General features: G+C 43.7%; 1 protein-coding gene across 5 annotated transcripts in view; it reads right to left on the bottom strand.

The window, feature by feature from the left end:
• LOC126521223 (MFS-type transporter SLC18B1-like) overlaps positions 1–17,927 on the bottom strand; it is a 126,148-nt gene that overhangs the window by 52,548 nt on the left and 55,673 nt on the right. Inside the window, exons 1-2 of one of the 5 annotated variants that reach the window (XM_055065828.2) lie at positions 6,085–6,821; positions 5,898–6,015 (exon numbers count right to left, since the gene is read on the bottom strand). The exons of 1 other annotated variant lie outside the window; for it this stretch is intronic. The gene's annotated coding sequence lies outside the window, so the exon portion shown is untranslated. Of the gene's footprint in view, positions 1–2,611; positions 2,851–5,897; positions 6,016–6,084; positions 6,824–17,927 lie in introns of those variants that run through there. 3 more of the 5 variants (XM_055065830.2, XM_050169850.3, XM_055065826.1) reach the window with 3 other exon arrangements.

Genomic DNA, 17,927 nt, shown 5'->3' with positions numbered 1-17,927 from the left:
AGTACGCTTTAGAAATTTATGCACAAAGCTCTGATTATTTAACCAAATACATAGGTCCTCACCGGTTTAACATGGGCTGACTAAAATTATGGCTATAAATAATCTTGATTTTGATCTTTTAGGAAGTGCTGTGTGGTGTCAATGCTTAAGTTGATACTGTAACCCATACATAACGAGTGTTATCTATGATCACAATTTCTTCTGGAGCTTGTAGCCAAGCTGGAAATAAAGAAAAAGAAAGCTTCTTAGCGCATTTGCCGTTCTATGTGGGTGTTCTTATGTATCGTTATTGTTGGAGATATGTAGAACATTCTTACCTGGCGTCAGTGCGCCTTAATGTCTCTGGTAAACATTACGTTTATATACACTTAATTTATGCCTTAATGTAAGGCGAAAGGACGCGGTTCTCGTTTTTTCATATATATTTATTATTTTGCTTTCTTGTGCTTTTACAATACCATCGGCTTCGTATGCCAACGCAAGCGGCACTTCTAAATGGAATAGGCCACATTGTATTGTCCGTAATTGTATTTCATTTGCGTTAGTAACTGCACTACCAAGCGAGTATTTAGTTAGTACTAAGTTAGTGCTTTCTGCTAGCTTCAGCAGGAAGTGAAAGTACTAACCATCACTTTACTACCTGCACTTACTAAGAAAGTAGTGCTTTTTGGAACAAGTGCCGTGTTAGTATATAGTTAGTAAAAATGACGACCTTTTTTTTACGAGTGCGTCTATAAAGTGCGGTAGGATCTGAAACACATCATTGTTTATCTGGTAACATAGCAGCACTCGGTAACGCAAGAAATGTCCACCCATGCAGCTTACCAACAAGACTCCCTTCACAATGGAATGCGAGCAGAGAAATCACTAGCGTATTTGAAGAGAAGTTACTGCACAAGAGCGATTCTTGCCTTCAGTGTCTTTTTTTTTTCTTTCTTTTTTGCAAGCACTGACTTTACTGCAGACACGTACGACTGCGCTGCATGAGCGATTAATCCGAGAGGCAGCTCAACAAATGGGGTCATCGACCACTCTCCACACAAGGAACATTGTTACCAGCGGCACTTGATAATTCGCAGCTATGTTTGCTGTTTTCGAGCAAAAGGACGTCACACAGACGCACTCCACCCATGCCGTTGTGTGAATAAGCTAATCGGTTTGTGTGGCGTCCCCGCCCGAAAGTAAACGTGCTATGAAACATAGGTATTCCATAATTGTCACAGTCACCAAAATGCCAGTTGGTTGTATACGCTTCTTTGCAGCTTACAACACAAAATCCTTTGCTCCTCTCAAATGCACGTGAAGTTAGCTGGCACAACCTTCGCCGAGTTGTCGTTCAGGCGTCCACGGTCCTGCCGTGCAGATCAGCAGATGCTCCTATTCTAGGCGCGCAACCTGGTGTACTCTACTAAACGACTAAAGGGCGAACTACGGAGTGCGTACCTGCTGCGCAACTTAGCGAAAAGCAAAAGGCGCGAACATGTATGACCAACTCAGATGTACCATCAACTTCCCCCGGGACAAATCGCAGTTAGACGTACATCTCCGTGCCCTTTGTTTTTCCCTACGCTGCCAAACAAAAGAACCAACCTACACCGCTGCTGGGGTGCAGTGCTTTGAGCACTGTATTTGCGGGTGAACCGATCAATGCACACAGTTTTCTTTACCTTTCGCTCTTCTTGTCTGGTCAAGCGCTAATGGACTACATCTATTTTGATCAGCCTTCAAGCGAAAAATGTGCAGTGGTAATGTTTGTGCAATGATCGACGCATTTTCTTTGCCTTAGATAAAAGGTTCTTGCTATGACTCATTTTGCTTCTATAATCTCGAAGCCAGTATACGTATGTAAACTACAAGAATGCAAAGCGCAAACATTTTCTGGCCGGATGGGAAAAAGTCATGGACGCGAGCTGTTTAAGGTTGTGTTGGGAGAGATCGGGTCATGAAGTAGCACCGGGAATGGGGGCGAACTAAGACAAAATCGAGAGCTGCTTGGCTTGCAAGCAAGCTAAACCTTCGGCGTTCATTGCCGGCCTCCTGGACTATATGAGGAATTAGCAAATTAGCAATTGTATTTTGTGTTTCTACACATCCTGCACGCAAATTTTTATGCATTGAATTGTACAACAAATTGTGCGGTAATGGGACTGCTTGCCTTGAGGACTACAACGAGGAGATCCTTTTTTCCTTAGGTAGGCGTGTAGGAAGGGTTAAGTTGTGTTCAACAGGAGAGAGAGAGAGAGAGAGAGAGAGAAAGAGAGAGAACATTTATTGTTAATGAGGTGGGGCGGCTTATTTATAGGGTGAAGCCCTCAGTTCAGGTTTCCACTGGCTGGAGAGGTTTGAAGCAGTACACCTCCAGCTACTCACATGTAGGGTAAATGTAAATTTGCTTTAAAACGAATAAATTAACGTAAAAACAGCTAAACATGACCCTTTAGCAAGCGCTACCAGTGAAACATCCATACTCATGCAATATGTCTTCTCCACGCATGCGTCTACGAAAACAAAAGAGAGATTGTAGTTGAATGAACGTAATTTTGTGCATTCAGAAGTGCGCTGTCGAGATTTCGCCTTCTCCTAGAGAAACTCTGCTCTGACGAAAACTCACCTTAGTCGTGAGATCCCCTCATTCATTTGGCATGGTTATTTTCTTTTTCTTTGTATTTTCTTCTTTTTTTCTTTTGCCGTCGAAGCAGCTCCGGTCTGACAACGTTCTTAGTAAGACAATGAAATAAAAATTTCAGAACAACCTTCGGAAGGCTGCAAAACAGCTTGGGGAAAAGCGCGTGCAAATCCGTAGCTCCACTAGCATGAGTAGATATCGCGAGACCGTCTTTGTAGACGTAAGCAGCGCTGTAGCAAAATACTACAAGAAAATTTTGGTAGCGTCAGTTTTACGTAGCACTGTACTGCGTCCTTACAAGATGTGTATACGTGTGTGGGGGAAAGATGTGCGTGACTGCACATGCGTTTGTGTGTGTGTGTGCGTTTTCGTGCATGTTCGCGTATGTGAGTGTGGGCACACAAACACGCATCATTTGCCAAGCTCATGAGCCTTTCCGTTCATAGTACTGCTTGCCATCGGTCAGCCACCTTCACTAATAATATGTCAATTATGACGATTCGCTGGCGCCTGATCTTACGAACAGTTCTAACGACAGATTCTTCTTGCAGATACGGTCCCCAATTTTTAAAAATATTTTGTTGCCTCCCAGAGGTGGCAGAGATTGAGAATTCGTTTAACTGAAGACAGCAAAATTCAACTGAATAAATAGTAAAGTCATGAGGAAATGGTGATACGAAGGTTTAATATCATCACAATATCATAGTTATTCCCATTCAAGTTAATCTCTATGTATAAAAACTCTGTTTCCATTAAGAATGAGTTCCTTTTATAAAGTCTCAACCTGACTCGTTCGAATCCATCCTACAATACACGGAGCAAAATGTCATGGTGTGTATCTTTCTGCCGCACAACACACGGTAAGCAGTCACTGACATAAAATTTATCCCATTATTTCAATATTCTGCAAAAGAACAACATCATACTTGAAGAGACTTCAGCGCACAAATTAGTCAAACTTTTTCGCATGTTTGAATGTATATAGTTCGCGATTAGAACATATATATAGCTTCGTGTACCTTCATTCTACTTGTATTGTATCTCGGTTGATTGCAAATGAGTTTCCTGTGCATAGAATATGTGGAGTAGTTTTTGTCAAATAACGTCCAGTGATAGTAGAGACGTAATTTCATGCAAATGTCAGATGTAGATATTTTGTGGCTGCATTTCTTTTGTGTTTGTGAGTGCGTTCTTCCACTGTTGTTGTGATCAGCTGCTGGGCTATACACCCCGGCAGAGGGCGCAGGGTGGCTCTCAAGCTACAACAACGCAGCTTTTTGCGTTGCGTCCTCTCTCCTTTGTTGCTGATGTAAACTTGAGTGAGTTAATAAAATATATTGTATATTGTAAGTAATAATGAATTTTTTTTAACGGCAGCTTCGTTTCTTGTGGAGATCTGCACACTGTGAGATGTAAAAAACTGTAATGAGTTATTGTTCTGGAAAATTGTAACGTTATATTGAATTTTATATGACTTAACCATATGGGCTCATACGGGTAAAATGTCAGATAGGAAGAAGACAGTTGGCACGTGCTCCGATGTTGGCACTGGATACGTCAGGAAGCACGCTGGTGTAGCATTAGGGTTGCCAACGCTCTGTTATGTGGCAGGCTCTATAAAATGTTGCATGCATATAGGGGGTGATCATTTTAAAATTTTATGCAATTTTTAAAAATCGTCTATTGCATATACCATAATTTTAGTCCTTCAGCGGGATTGTTCAGAGAAGCGGACATTGCTTGCACAAAAAACATAAACACATATTCAGCCAAGTAAAAAAAATCGCTAATTAAGTTGTTCATTGATTACTTTATATACGGAACGTACTACAATTTTCTCATTGTAGCCGGTGAGATTATCAGACGTATTCATTTCGAATTAATTTCCAGAATGACACCAAATATAATATATGCGCCATCAACGTCGCCGTGAAAATGCACTGTTGTTCCGCTTACATTTTTTAACAAAACGCTTGGAATTTATTTTGAACACGTGAGGCATATTGCTCAGCAAGTCATAGTATAGCGCACGTGTAACATTGCTGAACTATTATGTGAAGGCTTAATTAAGTTCGGGCGTGTGGTCAGGGACGATACCAGCTTGCTTCCGGTTACATTGTTAACTTCGTGTGCGAAAATGTAATTCCCGCTTAATATTGTTAAACAGAAAACAGAATGTAGCACGAACTGTATATAATCTAAATATGGAAGATACGAATGACAAAACCGAAAATAAAAAAAAGAGGAAACGGAATCGTCTGAATATCTCGAATTTTGTGCTGGATGTGTCAGTTAAACCTACATGTAAAGCAGTCATTACACATGAACGACGACTCCCCCGTTGCACCGTTTGCTTCCTTTTGGTATGAATACCACAGGCTTGAAGACAATTCTGTGCGCAGGACTAGGTTCACATTGATCGAACAACGTAGTTACTCAAATACCATGTGCAAAGCCGTAACCGGTTAATTCTATGTGGCAAGCAATGTATCTCTTTAGATTTCTATTTTGGCTATATAAGGACTAATGTAAACGTTGCTAATTTTGGGCTCTGTTATTCCAAGTTGTCACAGCTGTCACTCTCATCTCTTTGACCAGCGCAGTGTGACACTTGGTTGTTCTTTCAAGGAAACCGCCAACAATACGTGCACGAAACTGTAATGTCACCTTCACTCCCTTTACCTTCACTCCCTGCAACCTGGTGAACTATCCTGCGTTTCCTTTACTTTGTTTTTTTTTTCTCTCTCTCTCTGCAGTACAAGGTCTGGTTTCCGAAGAGATGAAATCTCTTACTGCTTGACAATGTAGGGAAAAGCCATGAACTGGGCAGTTAGAGCACTTAATTCTGGTTGCATTGGTCGCACATTTTATTACTACTGGTGTTCGTACTGTCTTCTAGAAAATGCTAATGCTTTAATTCGAACTTTAGCAAACATACTCAGAATGGAACAAATGCGTATAGTGTTTAACTTCTATAACACAGTAATTCTGAAAAGATGCAAACATTAAAAAGCATCTAGAGTTCAGTTTCGCTTGAGCCTAACAAGCATCACTTGTTTTTTGTTTGTTTGTGTTTCTTTGTTTATTGTTTTGGTTGAACTGGTTGAAGCACGCCAGAATTCACATGCAGCAAAATATTGTGATGATTACTGTTGGTAGTGCGTAAAAGTTAAGTGAAGGATGAGCTATTGCACAACAGTCAAAGCGGCGCGTTTTTGATGCCATAAAGGCGACATTGTTGCGATCAACACAACTTGCACTCCTCACTCACGTAAACGCCAGCCTGTAGAAATACTTCTCGGTAAACTGTGATGCAAACGACGTTGTCTCGCTGCCGCGTGCGCCTTTCCGACTGTTAGCTAAGGGGTCAGTGTTCCACCGGGAAAGGGCTGCGTGAAGGAGGCGAAACTGGTGGGAAAATCAGCACAAAAACCAAGCAAGCAAGTTTCAGGACTCACACGTTTCCGTCGGCGCTCCTTTCTGCGCAACTCGTCCCACCACTATTCTTCCGACGGCCGAGTGAAGAAGAAGTAGACACACAATAAACTAAACTGAAAAAAAAAAGAAGTCCGCCAAGAGAGTCCGAGGAGGAATGGGTTCTTCTTTTCCGACGGGACAGGTTGGTTAAGCCCGACAAGGTCGCCGCCGCTAAACGTCGCCGCCGCTAAACGTCGTCCCCGCGCGCGTCGCGCACGCGTGCGCTCTTCTTCAGCGCGCGCTGTGGTGACGTCGCGTCTTTCTTGGCAGCCGTCCCCCACTCGTCGTTCGAGCAGCGGCGGTTGGTCGCCCTCCCGGCGCAGGCTGCGGGAGGAGCGTCGCTTTGTGCGCCGCTCGACCAAAGGCGTCGTCGCACTCAGTCGCTCAACTCGTAGGGGCGACTCGGGACGCCGAAGCGCTTCTCGTGGGGCGCTACGCACGCCTCGACTCCGCGGTGTTGCCACAAGTGCGCTTCTCCGCGGAACAGCAACGCTGCTGCGTTGTCGGCCCGCTGAAGGCCGGGCATGTCGACAGCGCGGTGTGCCTGTTTTGACTCAGGGTAGCTTCGCCGTCGGGCTTCGGCCCGACTTCCCGAAATATCGCATTCCTTCGCGGAGGAGCCAGTAACCGCCGAAACAGCCAAGGCGGGGGCCGCTGCGCCGTCGGCGCTTAACGTCGCACCCGCCCGCGGTTTCTCGAAGTGGAAGAATCGCTGCGCTGGCGAGCGCGCTCGAGAGTTGGTTAGCGGGGGAAGAGTGGCGTCTCCGCTTTCCGACCAGTCGCCGGCATGCGAGAGAGAGAGAGAGAGCAGCAGGAGAGGGCGCGCTTATGGAGGGAAAAGCGCTACGGCGCGTTGACGGACGTAAGCGTCTGATGCAGACCAGATCGCTTCCCTGATCCTTTTTAGTATTTTTCTATTGTATTTTCTTGCCGTGATCAGCTCGAAAATCATTTGCGATTATGTAAATATGTTGCCCTGCTGCAGAATCCCATGCCGTTCAAGGTGCGAGATTCAATTTCTAACTAGGCAGTTTCAGGCAACCAAAGAATCCTTGACGCCGTAGTCAGGCTTCACACTATCAGAATCGATCCTTAATTGTTTACTAAAATTGCCGCGGGGACCCCGAATTAGTTTGCCTAAACACTGGAAGAACCACGTCATCAACAGATGGTGAATGGCTCATTAAGCCGCTTTAACTGTTGCGTAGTTTAAAGCCGCTCCGCCTTCTCTAGCTTATTTTCCATTTAAAATATACATATTTAAGGTTGCGTACTAAATCAGAGAATTTTCATAAATTCAGAATAATACATTATGATATTTAAGACATTGTGCTGTTTTCTCTACGTTATGAATACAAAAGTCGGCCACTGTATGATCGTTTCGTGTATTGAAATAAGTTGATGCAGTTAAAGCAGTTTCGGTCTTTGTTGGTGGGATATTCGTATGCCGGCTGAAGTCGTTGTCCGTAGGGAAGCCCTGTTTTGCCCGTGATTACGCCATAACAGGTCTAAACAGCTCATATTAAAGTGGTGCCCAGTGCCATCTGCTTCACCGCGTTATCACCTTAATAACAAATAATAATTAGCTATGACATTCACAATAACCCGCAGCGGACTCGCCGGAAGTTCGTACCTGATGTTCTTAGATCTCATAAGTAACATTCGATTTTACACGCAAACTTAAGACACAAGATAGAAATATTAATATTTGGAATATTACTTTGAGGTGACAACTTCTTCAATTGCAAAATCTGAGTTTAGTAAGGCCGCGTTAAATGATTTGTTCGACACGCCGTTCCCAAAATCTGCCAAGTAAGCTTGTACCGGAAATTATGCGCTTAGTGATCGCGTTGTAGAAGGCTTAAAACTTCTGCAGCGCCCTCTAGCGCACCGAGACGGAGCGCTGCTAAGCCAACACCCCAGACAGCGCAGAGGAATGCGAGGCGAGGGTTTCGAGAGGCTGCCCGCTGGCGCTTGTTTACTCGAGCTTTGTTCTGAGCCCGCGGCTCGAATCGGAGCCAGCGAGGAGTTCCGCGTTTCACGGCGCGGTGCCTCGCTCGAAGGCTACCAATGTTTTCCGACCTGCTTGTATAAACAACGGACGAAGGGTTCAGTCTCATTCCATCACTTTAACTCCTCTTTCTTGACTGATTGGGGATACTGATAACTTTTGATTTTCTTTTTACTCAAGCTGGGCAAGCAGTCCGAACCTACTAAAACATAGCGATCATTGATTACATATTAGTGTGGGTCCAGTTGAAAATGGTAATTTGCGGGTCCTCTGATGACCTTAGAGCATGGTTTTGAAAATTTAAGCACAGTTGTAACTTAGCTGAAATTTTCAGAACGATATTTTAGGTGCCCTATTGACCCCGTATCAAACAATTTCATGACACGTATGACACCTATAGAATAATGGCGTTGAATTGAATTCTTGACTCTTACGTGCCAAAACCGCGATTTTATTATGAGGCACGGCGTTGTGCGGGACTTAGGATTAATTTTGACCACTAGGAAATCTTCGACGTGCTCCCAATGTATGGGACACGTATATGTCGTATGAGCGTATGATGAATAATCTAGTATGATGACAGATCTACACATATTAATCATATTTGCTTTCATATAATCATACAACATTATTTTATATGTTTCACATGTGGTCTCATGTGATCATACACTATTATTGGATATGTGTCACAGGTGGTCTTATATGATCATACAAGAATATTGGATAAGTATCTTATGTTCATAGTAGATTCTTTTATTGGGATCGTAATGCTATAAAGTATTTTATAGGCCGAAAATAGGACAAAGGTAGGGAGAAAGTTTGGAAGTAGGATAAAAATCTGTCAAATGCAGATAAACCCGCTACATTGGCTCGGTGGCTATGGCTGCTGGGTATGTATTCATGGTATCGATTCCCGGTAGCCGCATTTCTACGGTGTAAAAAAAGCGACAACGAAAAACGAAGCGAACAAAGAGAAAACACTCTTATACCGTGGATTCATGGTCCTTATTATTTTTTTCGTGAAACACCTTGTGGAAATCAATTGCGCCAAATGAAGCAAATAAGTATTGTATGCTAGTTAATGTATAAAAATGTTCAGCCACGCTTAAAAAAATATAATTTGCTGAGGGTTGATTAAGGCAGTCCATATTCGGACATACTAATCAGTGGTGGTTTCAATTCTCGTAGTGGGGGCCAGTCCGCTTTTGTTACGTTAACCGGCCTCGTTGTATGTCAGGTATTTCTGTATCTTGTTGTTCTTTCATTAGGTATATATATTTTCTAAAACTGGCAGTGACCTTTTACCATTACTCAACTGGCTTCAGCTATTACTTTACACGGCACATGAGCGTCTATATACAGCAGATTGTCAGCAATCCAAGGTTCTCAGATGATATTGTCAGTTATGAAGATTTCAAAGAGACCTTTGTTAACCTGGCCTAAACTAAACTTTTAAACGGAGAACGAGATGTTAGCCAAAACTGTTGGTAATCAGATGCCATCTGTTAACTTAGAAAGGCCAGGGAATACAAACGCTTGCGTAGTCCTAGAATTTTTGTTTACAACTTGAGAAAGATTAATCGTTGCCTTGGCGACGTCCCCTGCGGGCAACGGAAAACAAGCCCCCTGCGAAACTGGAGAGCAGCAACGCCGACGGTGAAGGGCTGTGCTCATCGTGAGCTCCACTCGCACGCTCGGTGATATCGTGTTTCAGTTTATCATCGACGGCGCAAGACCCGAGAGAGTGCATGGCGACCTTGATGCCGATGAAAAAGGAGGCTGTCGGAAGCGCCAGATAACTTTGCGGCGGACATCCTGGCACCAGATGTAGTCGCTGCTCGCATAAGGCTGTTTCACATGGCGCGATTTTCAGTCAGCGACACAGCGAATTCCGTCGCTCAGCGACCGCCGCGACGTCGTGGGCTCTCCGCGACGAGATTCCAACAAGTTGGTCGCGCCGTCGCTCAGTCGCAGCGATCGGCGCGATGTGGGAGGGGCAATGTGTGTTTCACCGCGCGTTGGTAGCTCTGTGGAGCAATTTCGCGCGTCAGTTCTAGCTATGTTTACGGTGTACCCACCAGAGTTTGCGGCTTAGGTGCTTCATACATTTTTTTTTTCTTTCGCTTACACAATTCGTTTGAAAGGAGAAGCTGCACTATCCAGATCGGGAGGACGCCGCTTCAACATAAGGCACGTACCCACTTGATTGCCGCCGTCGTCAACCGCTTCATCTCTACAAACCGCGCCAGCTGCTTGTATACATGCACACTCAACAGTAGTTTGTTCTTCTGCAAAAGCAAATACTCATCCAGGAAAAAAAGTTGCGCCTCCCATAGTAACAACGAAACTAGAGTGTACCACACAGAACCATCCCACCGACGCCGCGCAAGCCGCACGGTCATACTTGCGGTGTAGAGCAGCGCCTCACTCACCGTATCTGCAAGCTGTCGTGTCTCAACGCCTTTAAACGTTAAAAATGGTGTACCTATTCTATTATCGAATAAAACTAGGAAAATTCGAACATTTGACCAGTTTCCATGTTGTTTTTGTTTAACGATGTAGGTATGGATACTTTGTGAGCAGGAGGCAGCCCTGCGCATCGCTGCGACGGATATCGCGCTGCCATAAGCGCATGTGAAAGCTGTGAGCGAAAATCGCTCTGCGACGTGCGCGGCAGAACGATTTTTTTCGCCCCAATCGCGCCATGTGAAACAGCCTATAGGCGGTCGTTTATGTTGCGCAATTGCAGCAGTAGACGCAGGACGAGCGAAGAAAACGAGTGCATGAAACGCGATCGTCCAATGCACCAAGAATGACTGAAGACAGGATCGTGAGTGGGAAACAGACACGACCCAGTAGCAGCTATTGCCAAAGATCGCCTGTATATACATGGTTTTATCTTGCGCGTTGTCAGTGGAAGCGTTTCACATTGCGCCAGGTGAATCACGAGCAATGGCTAGGATATTCAGGATGATAATTTATGGAATGCTCAGGTTTGGCTTGGTTTGGTTTGGTGCCTATAGTTATAGCACAACCCACTACGGGGGATTGGCCATGAATCGGGCGGCAGTGGGTCGAAAAAGAATAAGTACTTAAATAGGATTTTTTTACGGAAAATGAGGTATTAAATGAATTCTAATCGTTAATAATAATTTTCATGCGATAGTTTCTTAAAATGAGAAGTTAATATCTTTGGTATCTTGTGGAAAAAAGAACAGTAAAATTAGCATGGAAGTATCCTTGTTTCCATTACAAAATTGTATATGGCATCACATACGTTCCTATTACAGTGTCCTAGTGCCGACGCCCGCAGAGACAGAATGATAGGTAGCGTAATGGCTAATCCAAGTTGGCGGAAGGGACCTTCTAGAAGTCGTTTTCTATGCACATTGAACCCTACGACACTCTATAAAGAAATAATCCACAGTTTCGGGTTCATTGCAGTAAAAACATTTAGGAGAATGTGCCGAACCAGACCTATGGGAATAAAAATTAAGCCGTGGTATTCGGCAACGCATACGCGTAAATGAAACTTCAAATTTTCTTGTTGCACACCATCCGCTGTGCCAAGGAAATCTAAGGTGCTGAAAATCGGCGTTATCTAATACACATGATTTGGCATGTTCTTCTTGAATGGAAAATTTTTAAAAAATCTTGCAGAAGTGACGTATGCCGAAGATTTTAGTATCCTCAGTACCGGGCCTTTAAGAGATGTCGCTGCTAGTGCGTCTGCTGACTCGTTTAAAGTGAGCCCCTCGTGCCCTGGCACCCACACCAGTTGGATGAGGCGTAAATGTTGGGGAATGAATGAATGAAATTCTCGGAGAATGATACTTGAATTGGGCACAGATAAAGCGGAGCAAACAGACAAGGAGTCGGTTAAGATTACGGCTGAAGAAATAGATGTGGGAAGTTTCCGTAGAGCTAGGATGATCGCCAATAACTCTGCTTGAAATATTGGCGTAAATTCGGGTAGTCCAAGAGAGAAATAACAATTTAATGATGCCGAAAAAATGCCCACTCCGGCCTTCTCTTCACTGACAGAAGCATCTATGGCTATTACTGCATTTATTTGGAGGTTTTCAAGGTGGTCATCTAATAAACCTTTTAGGCATCGAATAGGTAGGAGATTAGCGTTATTGGGAAATATATCGCCAAATTCAGCACTTACTGTCGAATTAGGTAAATTTTGAAAAGCCACATCACGGATTGATATTTGTAATGGCTCTAATGGCTTCTGCACAAAAACTACTTGGGGTCAGTGCAGTGTGGACCATTGGTTCTCAAAGAATGCAGTTGGTTCTCGAATAAACATATAGAAGGAGCGTCTCTGCGGAGAAGCATAGATGTGTAGAAATGTTTGGACTGTCAGTATACGAAATCTAGTTTGAAGAGAAGGCAGGCGAGTTTCATGATATGAAATACTATTGGCTACAAATTTTGGAAGGCCGAGACACAGACGTAGTGATTCGCGTTCTAAAAGAACCAGAGGACGTAACTTATACGTAGGACCTCCTGAAAATAACATGTATCCAAACTCTAGAATGGGGCACACATACATACAATAAATCATCAGCAAGGTCTCCCTGCGCATTCCAAAACGACTGCTGCAGACTCTTCGTAATGAACCAACAGGGCGTGCTCCCTTAGATGCGATGTACTCTATGTGTGTCTGCCAATTTAGCTTTTCGGTGTAAATCATTCCCAGATATTTTAAAGAATGTCCCTGCGGAATAATCTCCTGGCCATACGACAGTGTTATTCGGATAGGAAAAGTTAAGGGAAAGACAATGATCGCACTTTTGTTGACATTTAGCCAAATTTCAATCTGGTTCAAATACGACTGCAAAGTTTTATATAGGCTATGTATATCATTCGATACCGTGAAAAATGCGATATCATCAGCGTTTGCGTATACATGTACGTCATGATGTGTCGGGATGTGATTTAGTAAAATATTGAATAATACTGGGGAAAGTACTGCACCTTGAGGAACGCCCCTTGTCTGTTTTTAACTTGAGAAGAAACACCGTTTTGATAGCAATAAACTGTTCGTCCGCTTAAAAAAATTTGAATCTATGCAATTATATACTGTGGAAGATTCACACTATTGAGCCTGTTGATTAAAGTACCGTAGTCGACACTGTCATACGCCTTCACAATGTCTAATGTCACTAAGGCCGCGTACTGGTTGTTGCGGCGAGCGAGTTGAATTCTACTCTCCAAGTCAACATGAGCACACCAAATTGAGCAGCCAGGCCTGAATCGTATTTGAGAATCACTTAATATTTGGTTCTCGCCTATCCACCTATCGATGTGACCATACAGAACTCTCTCGATTAACTTTGCAAGATTTGGGGTCAGAGAAATAGGTCTAATGTTTTCTATTGTATATCCATCGCCTGGCTTCTTGAGTAGTGGAATTATTTTGGCAACCTTCCAATCTGAATGAATCCATGCATTTTTATTCGAGTAATTTATAAAATTAAGCAAATTCAGGGGAGACTAGTCGAATAATAATTTTATCATTGCTATAGTTATGCCATCAGGACCTGGGGCTGAAGCTGGCCGCATCTTTACCTCTCTCATTAATTCTTCTAATGTGACTGTTATGTACTTATTAGCTGGTTCAGGTGCCAGTATATGATAAGGGCGAAGTGGTGTGAATCGACGCTCTAAGCCTTTTGCAATATCCTCCAGTGACTGCACTAATTCAGTGGAAGTTAAGCTAACAGACTCAACATTTACTCGGGCTGAAACAATCTTTTTAGACCGAAGAAACCGAAATAGGGCTTTTTTATTACTAGACTGCGATAGGTAACTGTAATGTTTGGTGTTATAACTTTCTTTCGCTTTGTCAACTGTTTGCCTGAATGTAGCTGCAACAAACTTATAAGTCATTCCAATTACGTGGACATTGATTATACAGTAACTTTATCCGGGCTGCCTTTCTTCTTCTATATTCGCGTGCACAGTCCGGATTCCACCATGGTGAATAAGTACCACCTTTAGTTGACTGCATACTGAACTTGCATTTTTTATAACTGTCACTTAGCACTTGACACAAATGAACTGCCTTAACTTCATCATTTAGGCCAACCTGTTTTTCTAAAGCTGATCGCATTGAAACTTGAAATTTACTATAGTTAACATAGGTGCGGACATGCTCTTCAACCAAATTAATTGGGCGCGTTATTTCAAAAGTTATTGGAAGATGGTCGCTATTTGTGGCCGAGGTACTAGCAGACCAGGAGGAAATTATACAGCCCGAACTGGAAAACGTTAGGTCTAACACCGAACGCGATTTGCCGGATACATAAGTTGGGGTTCTCGAATTTACAAAATTAAGGTTATTTGACGAAACCCAATCTAACAATCGTTTACCACAAGAGTCGGACCGATAACCCCATGATACATGGTGGGAATTAAAATCGCCAGCTATTATTATATCCTTTCTGCATCAAGAGAGCCTGTATTGCGGACTCCTGTAGAAAAATAAACATTGATTATCGAAAATGGGCGTTACATCCAACGCTAGAATCTCATTTTCAGTGGAGAATGACTGGTACTAATTTTAGCTCTATGACAAATTTTTGTTGAGATGAAGAATGCTAATCCTCCTCTACGCGAAGGACGATCTAGATGAAAACTGCGATAATTCTTTAAATGATAACTCTTTTCTGTGGATAACCAAGTTTCTTGCAGAATAATCAAATCAGGAAAAAGATCTTCACAGTGATATAAGTCATCAGCTGCTGCAGCAAAAATGGAACGACAGTTCCATTTTGCTGCAGCAATTTCAAGCTTCCTATGTTGACGATATTCCGGCAATATTAACTGCCGTCTGTAGAGTGTTATCCTTTAGGAAATCATCCTTTGATAAGCTCTTATTTTCACTCTTTTTAGCTTTTAGTTTGTGGAGGGTAGTAGCTCTCGAGGAGTATGGAGAAGCACGACGTTTACAAGTTCTAGCATCCAAATCCATGTTCTCCATGGTATCTGAACCGGATTCGTGACTGTGAAAGCCCTCATGTTCTACATGAGTTGCGGGAGCTTCGGAGGCATCAGTACTGCGAGGCGAGGCCTCTGCCGATACGTGTTTCTCTATGTTCTCATCAGAGACTGTGATTTTAGAAGCAACACTTGGGCGCGCAGTAACATGCAAAGGTTGCGACAACTGAGAGGTGAGAACTTGTCCAACGGTCTCTGAAATATTCGTAAATAAACTGTCAAGGGCTTTTGCCATAGCTTTCTCTACGGCAGCAGCTACAACATCACCAAGAGATGCATCCATGCTTTGGAGTAACGAGCAGCAGCTTCAGTATAGCCACATGATTTCTCTAATGAAAGTGCGCGAGCTTCACGACGCGAACACCGTTTCCGTTCTATAATTTGTAGAATTTCGAGCTCTTGGTCTCTCGCAGGGCATTGCGCACAGTCCGCAGGGTGGGAACCTCCACACAAACAGCATCGTTCGCTCTGAGAGGAACACGTTTTTCTATCGTTGCCTTCTCCGCAAATGCGGCACCGAAGCTCTGATCGACATCCCTTAATACTGTGGCCATATCGCCAACACTGAACGCATTGCACTGGGCGGGGAGAAATTGCTTCCACCCTGTATATTAATGGCCACGCCTTGATCTCTGACATCCTACTTGTGCCTGCAAAGGTGACAATAACCGACTCTGTGGCGGCTCTTTGATTCTCACAAATGCGTGAACGTCGGTAGACGGAGACGGCACCTACCGGGGAGAACATCTGCAGGACCTCGGAAGCACACAGACTCGCGTCGACTCCACGAACTAGCCCCTTAACGCAAGCTAGATGAGCAGGAATAAAAGGCCTCACCGGGCGATTCGCGAACATTTTGCACTTCAGAAGGTCGGAGACACAGGTCTTGTCTGGCGAACAGCATAGAACGCCCCCTCTGCCAAATTGTCGAACATCGGTTATGCTTTGGAAATGCGGGGTTGCTTTCCGCAGCTCTTCTTGAATCACCTTGGGACTTCACGCGGATGAATCCCCCATTGGTCGGCACTAGGGCCACTGGAACGCTGTGAATGCCACTGCGCAAGAAAGCCTCTATAGGCATGTCATTAGTGGGAAGCGAAGCCGTCCACAGGAAAGATCTCTGGCCGGGAGAAGAAAGAGACATTAAAAACTCACAATCAGATTGACAACACAATAAGTGAAAGTACAAAACAAAACTACAGAAAATTAAATTGCCCGACACTTGACCAAATCCCCGCAGAGAACAGGGAACAGAGAACAGCGATCGCTCTGCTTGATGATGATGATGATGTCCTTGATGAGTTTGGCGCTTACCCACTCGCGGGGATTGGCCAAGAGTCGGGCATACTTTGCTTATGTGTTCAGAAAACGGAGGTAAAAATCTATAATTTTGTTACATGAATTGAGGCGAGGAAAAATTTAAAGGGTTCAGTAGACTGTCATGCTACTTGCACCACTTCTTCTTCCCTCTTCTGCTTCTTTCCTCAGGCACTCACGTACAGTAACCATATTCTTCTTTCTCACTTAGCGATTGCTTATATACTTGCCACCGGCGGCGTTCAGTTTCTATTGGCAACCCTCCGCAAACTCTCGCAAATATTTCAACGATAGATAACAAAGAAGAGAACCTAAGAAAAGGGCGAGTTAGCGCAGGAGAACTTTAACATCGTTATTGCACAAATTACAGCATGCAGAAAACTAAAGCGGTGAACAGTATTGGGCGGAGTCATCTATCAGTTGAGACAAAGGATTCCAGGGTTATACTCAACTTGAAACAAAAACTAACTTTAAGCCAATCACCATAACAACGTGCATGCTTATTTACTCGCATGTCTCATATATTTTGCCGGAGTGAAGATAAATTTTGCTTAAAGGAACACTTGCATAAGTGGCTTAAATGCAAATGGCGAGTTGTCCGCCGTCCGAAATGGTTTAAGATAACAGAAATATGGGAAACAATGATGACCCGTATTATGCCGAAAGCAAGATTTTATGTTTTCTTTCTCGCGTCATTAATGCAAAGACAAACGGTGGTATTAATACAAACGTGCTCGGCTAAGAACACGAGGTTGTCAGCTCAAAGAAGACTAGAGAGGCACAGAATTGACTCTGCTGTTTGTATACACCTATAGTCTGCAGGAATAACATTGTTTCAGTAGTGTCAGAACATTTTTGAAATCGAGCGTGACTTTGTGTCATCAAAGAACACGCTGTAAATTTATAATTTCCCTCTGTGCGTTCGCTGTGGGTTGGTACCACCACGGAAGACTGCGTCAGAAAAAATTTCCCTTAGTCAATCGCAAAAAAGCTTGCTTTCATGACGTGATGGGCACGTGCACAGCAACCAATACATTTATTATTTGTATCACTGAAATAAAAATAAAAGCAAAGGGAGAAATTTTAGTCACCTTACAGTGACGGTTACACCTTTTTACATAGCAGTAATAAAAAGTCAAAGGCAGTTAGGTATCCCTACGTGGATGAAAGCGAAAGCATTGCGACGTCTTCCTGGTGACGGCTTGTTTTAAGAAACGTAGTGATATTGTTTTCGCGTTGCCATGTATCATTTATCGCATCACGTGCCGCGGCCTCGTTCGCGTACTTGCGTGGACTTCCAAAGAAGCCGGGCGCAGCTGCTGACTGAGAAGTTGAACGTTGCTCCATCGGAGCGCCCAACAGAACTGACCGAAATCACCGCACTGACTGGCAGCGCCGCGACGCGCGGCGCTATACTATATAGACCGGTCACCGGCGTGGTCTGTCTCTGTGACCACGTGACTTCTTGTACAATCTCCGTCGGAA

The sequence above is a fragment of the Dermacentor andersoni genome, chromosome 6 (genome assembly GCF_023375885.2).
Source record: "Dermacentor andersoni chromosome 6, qqDerAnde1_hic_scaffold, whole genome shotgun sequence".
Taxonomy (NCBI): Eukaryota; Metazoa; Arthropoda; class Arachnida; order Ixodida; family Ixodidae; genus Dermacentor; species Dermacentor andersoni.
Note: the sequence above shows the minus strand (reverse complement) of the source record. Positions and strands in the feature narration are given on the sequence as shown.